Source organism: Larus michahellis, chromosome 9 (assembly GCF_964199755.1).
Source record: "Larus michahellis chromosome 9, bLarMic1.1, whole genome shotgun sequence".
Classification (NCBI taxonomy): domain Eukaryota; kingdom Metazoa; phylum Chordata; class Aves; order Charadriiformes; family Laridae; genus Larus; species Larus michahellis.
In genome coordinates, this window is record NC_133904.1 from 41,059,335 (window position 1) to 41,066,748 (window position 7,414).

Below are 7,414 nucleotides of genomic sequence, written 5' to 3' on the forward strand. Positions count from 1 at the left end.
GTTATATGAAAGGATCGCACTAGTTGTATAACTGTTTGTGCTAAACAGTTTCTAGGGAGAAAATTACCCCTGCTAGCATAGAATAGAAGCAGTTGTTTTAAAAGAAGTTGTCTGCTTTTTTTTGTTGTTGTTTGTTTGCAGTTTTACACAGACCTACAGTTACAGTTTCCAGAAATGTCCATGATATATATGCACACATCTTCAAATACTCGAAAAATATAGGGCACTTTTCACAGTCTTAAAATCCACTGCAGAATTTGAAATTTCTGAGGATATCCTATTACTGATACCATTGGCCTCCTCACAAAGCTCAAGAGAGGGGACGAAGGAATTAATTTCCCATTTCTTACTTACAGAAGTGTCTGGACTCCCCAGCTTAGACTGTGTAAGCTAAGCAGGTATTAAGGGACAAACCCTGCCTATGGGGTTTGAATGGACAGGACGAAAGATGGAAGAAAGGAAAGGTAACATGACTTTTGTAAGACTGTGTTTAGAGAGGATACTTGAGAAAGTTCAGATGAACTTAGATTTAAAGTGAGAAACTAATTTAAAGCCACTTAAATTCTGGATCTCAGCTCTTAATAATATACGCTTTAAGTTAATAATGAGGGCTAATTTTGTGATGTTTATGTGTCCATGTGCAGGCAATCCTTAAGCTTATACAGCAAGTCAGATATATACCTGGAAACAGAAGCCAACCATCAGACCCTTCAATTGTCTTTCAGTCCTACAATGCTAAGACATTTTGCACCTGCCAAAAAATTTGGCCCCTGTCTCTAGGGCTCTTGAATCTCTTAGAAAAAAAAATAATTCAACATTGAACCGTTGTTCCCAAGCAAGTCCTTTAATTAGAAAAAGAAAAAGGTTAATTGAATAACCACTGGTTTCAGTAATTCTTCCTGCCATCACTTAAGTCAGACAATAATCCAAAGTATAGAACATCCTGCCATCAAATAATTCGAAGAAAGGTAGGATAACTGAAGCAATTAAAATTTCAGTCAAGCAATGCTTCAGAACACTTAGAAAGAATTAGCATTTGTGCTCAGAAGTGTGGGGTTTTCCCACCAGACTCAAGCTTGCTAACATAGACTTCTTTCCAAACTTCCATGCAAGAAAAACTCATACTATAAAAGAACAAAAGCCTTAACAAAAAAAAGAAAAAAAATGTTTTCTTGTAGCCTTGAGGTCAACAGTTGTCTCTATTGCAAAACTATAGTCTCGGCAACCCCTCAGTGTGTTATTTTATAACCATTGTCCTGAAAACCACCATGAGTCAAAGCCTATTCAAGCGAGGGAAAGTGACATAACCACTGGTTACCAGTAGCAATGCAACGACAATCTCCCTATCAGGGATACGCCACCGGTATTTACATAGTTACATATCAGACACTTAAAGAGATAAGTCACGGTATAAAGGGAAGGTTTCTAGCAGCAGATGAATTCAAGATAGGGAATGGAAATAGATTATCATAGAAAATGTAATCAGCATTTGTGCTCTGAAAGGAACTTCCAGTTTCTGTTTACAATGTATGAAAGCATCCTCAGGGCTAGCTGACAGTCTGATCACTTGGGACTGAAATGAGTCTCAAAAAAGCACTGTGAAATGTACTTCTGGGAATTCTCTTACACCAGCAGGGACGTCGCTGAGACATTTCAAGAGAAAAGGGCAGCTGTCCTTCTGAACTGCTCCCGTGGTGGAAGCTGTATGCTTATGAGGGTTCAGAACACAGACAGACCTTTATCCACAGCCAGAAAACAGTTAAGACCTTATCACAGATGGCCTATGGGCAACAACTCTGTGACTTCTTAGGGGAGAAACCAGCTGGCTCTGCCTCTGCTAGTTCCTGGTATGTGTGGTGTTTGGTAAATGTTAGTACTTTGTGGGGTGTGACAGCTACAGAGTGAGCTGTACAGTCACTAATGGCAAAATGTTTTAAAGCCAAGATACTAATTTACTGTTCACTAGAAGTCAAACAACTACAAAATATTTCATTCTGACATCAGGCCCGTCTCTGCAAAGACTGTTTTAGCAAAAACAGCTGTGTAAATTGAATGTGCGTGCTCAATCTAGATATGCTGGGGTGTTTTTATATAACATATCCTGAAAGCATGGAGTTTTCATACATTCATACATATATTCATGGATTTGGAGCAACAGTGGGTCATGAGGTGTGCTTGATTAGAAAGCAAAAAAAGAAAAAGCAAAAAGTAAAAAAAAAGCAACCCCCTACCTATCTGCATTGTTCATGAGATCAAGAACGGATTTATCCTGCACTTAAACAGAAGAAGTTAAAGCTAGGAGGTGACTCACTCTGCAACAGCACATCTCCTTTGTGTGATTTTTCTACAAATGGAGGTTTAATTTCTTCCTTTTAATGACAATGAGCACAATACTGATCTTCTTCCAGCATTTAATGGATGGCGTAACAGGCAGTATGAGAGCATGACTACATTCTTCAGCCCTCTTCTGGAGCAATAATCTGCATCACACTTTGAGACCACACAAAAACAACCAACCGACCTGTTTCTTTCCCCTTTCAAACACAACTAACCCAAGTCTGAAATTCTGACCTACTAGTCGTGCTGACAAAGCTCCTTCTCTACTGGAAGTAGGGATGTGAAAAGTCACATAACAAGTACAGCCACAGATGGCTTTTTATTTTCAAGTTCTCTGCACACACTGTAATAGTCCACAGGCAAGAACAGATTTGGACTGATGGCCCATGGGATTCAGCCAATTAAAAAAAAACAAAAAACAAGAGGGAGTTGTGATCATTACATCAGGAAGCTGCGCTGACTTACGCTTAGAGCTCAGGAAGTGAAGACATGTGAGTTCTTCTATGTGATTTTGCCACTGAATGTCTGAATGACTCCTGGCAACTATCTTTAACTCTCCTTTTGCATTCTGCCTACTGTGACTACTCCTGCATGCACTGGGCATCTCTGCTATTATACACACCTGATTTGCATTGGAGAACAATCAAGTTCTATTTTAAATATGTTTTGACACATTAATCTTGAAAGAAAAGGCATAATGTTCCATATATTATAAATGAAATGAAATAAAAGGTGTAATGGAGAAATTTATGTTCATGTGCCATAGTTAGAAAGTCACTAGAATTAAGACATTCACAAATACATTAACCAATTTAAGTAAACACACGGCACCATCAAGTAGAGAAAGCAACTGGATCACTGGGGTTTGTTTTTCAGGGAAAACTATCAGTAGAGCCTGTGAAAGGTGCGTGTTTCCTATTGATCCATGAATGTGTGTAATAAGAAAAAAAAACAGTGCCCTTCCCATGCAAACCTCCTACCTTCCTAATTGATGACCGACTAGTGATCAGCTTGGCAAGACCTCGGGACCGTCAAAGTGAGCATCCCGTTCAAGTCGTATCTTTCACCACGTAATACAGGGGGATTTACAGTGTGTCCTTGAAGCACAACCAATCCTAGAGTGACTTGGGTTTCTGAACATTTCTGTTCAGACATACACAGATTCTTAGAAGCTTACTTTTGTTCTGTATTGGAATGAAAGGGCTACAGTCAGAAATTCAGTGAAATTCAAATTCCAGAGTATTTTAATTGTGAAGTAAGAAGATATATCAGTGTTGAACAAATATTTAACATATAATTCAACATGAAGTTCTGAGAAATGCAACAATAATTTGAAGGCTTATACTTTATCAAAACTGAGGAACTAGCCTCTCCCACTATCCATTTCTGTGACAACTGCTGTTTTAATGGAAAGATAATCTGTTAGAAGGAAGGCCCAAATGCACTCTTAAGTATAGAGGAATGAAAATCCCAAGTGTTTAAGTACCCCTCAGTGTGCATAGGAACACTTCAATTACAGTAAACTCCCGCTTCATAGAATCATGGAATCTTCATGGTTGGAAAGGACCTTTGAGATCATCAAGGCCAACCATACACACCCCAAAAAAACCCAAACCAAAAATCCCTACAATCTCTGCCACTAGAGCATGCCCTGAAGTGCTACATCTAGATGTTTCTTAAATGCCTCTAGGGATGGTGACTCAACCACCTCCCTGGGCAGGCTGTTCCAGTGCCTGACCACTCTTTCAGTAAAGTAATTCTTCCTAATAGCTAATCTAAACCTCCCCTGCCCCAACTTCAGACCATTTCCTCTGGTCCTGTCATTATTCACCTGGGAGAAGAGGCCAACACCCACCTCTCTACAACCTCCTTTCAGGCAGTTGTAGAGGGCAATGAGGTCTCCCCTCAGCCTCCTCTTCTCCAGGCTAAACATGCCCAGCTCCCTCAGCCTCTCCTCATATGACCTGGTCTCCAGAGCCCTCACCAGCCTGGTAGCTCTCCTCTGGACACGCTCCAGCACTTCAATGTCCCTCTTGTACAGAGGGGCCCAGAACTGACCACAGTACTCGAGATGAGGCCTCACCAGTGCCGAGTACAGAGGCACGATCACTTCCCTGCTCCTGATGGCCACGCAGTTCCTGATACAAGCCAGAATGCTGTTGGCCTTCTTGGCCACACGGCTGGCTCATGTTAAGCTGCCCGTCCACCAGCACCCCCAGGTCCTTTTCTGCTGGGCAGCTTTCCAGCCACTCTTCCCCAAGCCTGTAGCGTTGCCTGGGGTTGTTGTGACCAAAATGCAGCACCCGGCACTTGGCCTTATTAAACCTCATACAGTTGGCCTTGGCCCATCGATCCAGCCTATCCAGGTCCCTCCGTAGAGCCTTCCTACCCTCAAGCTGATCAACACTCCCACCTAGTTTGGTGTCATCTGCAAACTTACCGAGGGTGCACTCAATCCCCCCATCCAGATCATTGATAAAGATATTAAACAAAACTGGCCCCAAAACTGAGCCCTGAGAGACACCACTGGTGACCGGCCGCCAAGAGGATTTCACCCCATAAATCACAACTCTCTGGGCACGGCCATCCAGCCAGTTTTTTACCCAGCGAAGAGTACACTTGTCTATGCCATGATTCGCCAGCTTCTCCAGGAGAATACTGTGGGGGACGGTGTCAAAGGCCTTACCACAGTCCAGACAGACAATGTCCACAGCCTTCCCCGCATACAGAAGGCAGGTCACATGGTCATAGAAAGAGATCAGGTTGGTTAAGCAGGACCTCCCTTTCCTAAACCCATGCTGGCTGGCCCTGATCCCTTGGCTGCCCTGCGCTGGCTGTGAGAGCTCACTCAAGATGATCCTCTCCATGATCTTTCCTGGTACCGAGGTGAGGCTGACAGGCCTGTAGTTCCCCAGATCCTCCTTCTGACCCTTCTTGTAGATGGGCGTCACATTAGCCACCCTCCAGTCATCTGGCACCTGCCCTGTTGACCAAGATTGTTGAAAAATTATGGAGAGAGGCTTGGTGAGCTCTCCCGCCAGCTCCCTGAGTACTCTTGGGTGAATCCCATCTGGCCCCATAGACTTATGTGCGTCTAGGTGCAGAAGCAGGTCATTGACTACTTCCTCCTGGATTATGGGTGGGAATTCATGTGTGGACTCCTGGATTCATGTGTGGCAAGACAAACTTGAGACTAAGAGGTCCATCACCTCTTGCAGAGACCATGAAGAAAACAGTCTGGAAGCCTTTCTATTTCTGGAGAACATGGGCAATTGCTGTTACAGGGGAACAACTGAATGAATATATTCTGTCTAGAAGGTAAAGGTATATATGGATTCTTCTACTCTTACCAGTAGTACTTTGGTACTCTTACCAAAAACCCAAACCTTTGCAAGTATCTTAAGCAGTAGGTCATTTTACACCCATGCAGTGTTCCATTTGTCTGAAAAGATTTCACTTATAGTCTCAGTTGAAATACCTTTCCAGGTCGAAACCATGTAAACCTAAACATTCAGAAGGGCAAGGTTATAACAAGGAACCGAAGAATGTACGTTTTGTTTCACAGCTTGTGATAATGTCATTCCAGAAAGATGAACAAGCTTCACAAAGTAAAAGCAAAAAGAAAACATCACATTAATGCAATCTACAGTCCACTTGAAGTGATAGGAGCCAACTCCTCTTCATATGCTTTGGTGTGACCTAACACAGTAGTTAAGATGCAGTATGGATCAAACTTGGAAGTTATTGATGAGTAGCCTACGAAGCAAATGGAACATGCAGCTTTTGAACAGTTTGAAATCATGGCTGATAGTTTTATTTAAAACTACAGGACACATTCTTGCACAGGCTTTAAAAGCTCTCTGGACCACAGCTATTTAGCTGTCTTTAGATTGGTATGGACTGCTGTCAAACAAGTCTCCTCTTAAAAAGTATGACAACGAAGTCTTTTTATGCATGTTGTGATTCTTAAAATCCAAGAGCCAAGTCATCCTTTCCTACACAAACATCTGTGGGAGTGTAAAAGGCCTCCTGAATCCATGATTTCAGTAGTTTTCTGTGGGGAGTGAGGAAGATTAAGGCAAGTTCTACAATGAAAAAAAATGAGAGAGAGAAGCATGGATGGTACTACTGAAGTAGAAACCCTGAAAGCAGCTAGAAAAGCCAATGCTTAACTATGGTAGGGGCATGTGCTTTCTAAACTACTTTGGACAGCCAGAAAAATTCTATAGTTCTAGGGCCCACAGCCTGTCCTGTCTTTGGGTTGTTGCTCGCAGCCTCCATCTTTGCTGCTGGGATAACAGTTGTTCAGGCAATGATTGAGGAATGCATCCCTTCTTGGCAAAACTCTTAGGGACATACTTGTGGTCCCAGTGTGTTTAAACGAGACTTAAAACATATGCTTCAAGTTAAGGGAGTTCTTCCAAAGTTTACTCACGGGGCAAAGGAGTAACTTAGAATAGAATATTTCAGTCGGAAGGGACCTACAATAATCATCTAAATCCAACTGCCTGACCAATTCAGGGGCTGCCTGACCCATTCAGGGAACTTCAGCTTATGCTTAACTGTTTTCTTGACCTGAGGTTTGGATATCCTCATACCTGTGCCTTTCATCCCAGACGCTGTATGCAGCCTCTTCATCCTGAGATCTGACTTGCACTATTAAGAAGTATATAGCTGTAGTGCTCTACAAGGTTACTGCTGCCTTCTGTTAGCTGTCATCACAGTGCCAGAGGCTTCTGCCCAGTAATAAGTCCGATGATTGCATTCACATCGGCCATATAGGACATACATGAAACAACAGGCAAGCATTTCCAGTTAGAAATCTATGAGATTACTGCTATTTTAGCCTATTCTGATCAACCAGATAAAGACTTAGATTGCACCTTTCCACTTCTGCAATTCTATGGATTAGTTCTGGAAGCTCAGTCGGCACTTCTTGATCCACAGACTTCCAATTTTTTCCAAAATTAGCCTTTAAATAGCTGCAGCTATACCTCAGTCACTTTAGTAAGAAGCCAGACAGCAATTCTACTTATGCAAAACTCAAGTTCGCGTTTGTCATACTAGAGCACAGATG

The 7,414-nt window shown here is 42.3% G+C and overlaps 1 protein-coding gene across 6 annotated transcripts in view; it reads left to right on the top strand.

Moving 5' to 3' along the window:
- Positions 1 to 7,414, top strand: part of KIAA1210 (KIAA1210 ortholog) — a 120,294-nt gene that overhangs the window by 102,866 nt on the left and 10,014 nt on the right. The gene's annotated exons all lie outside the window — the stretch shown is intronic.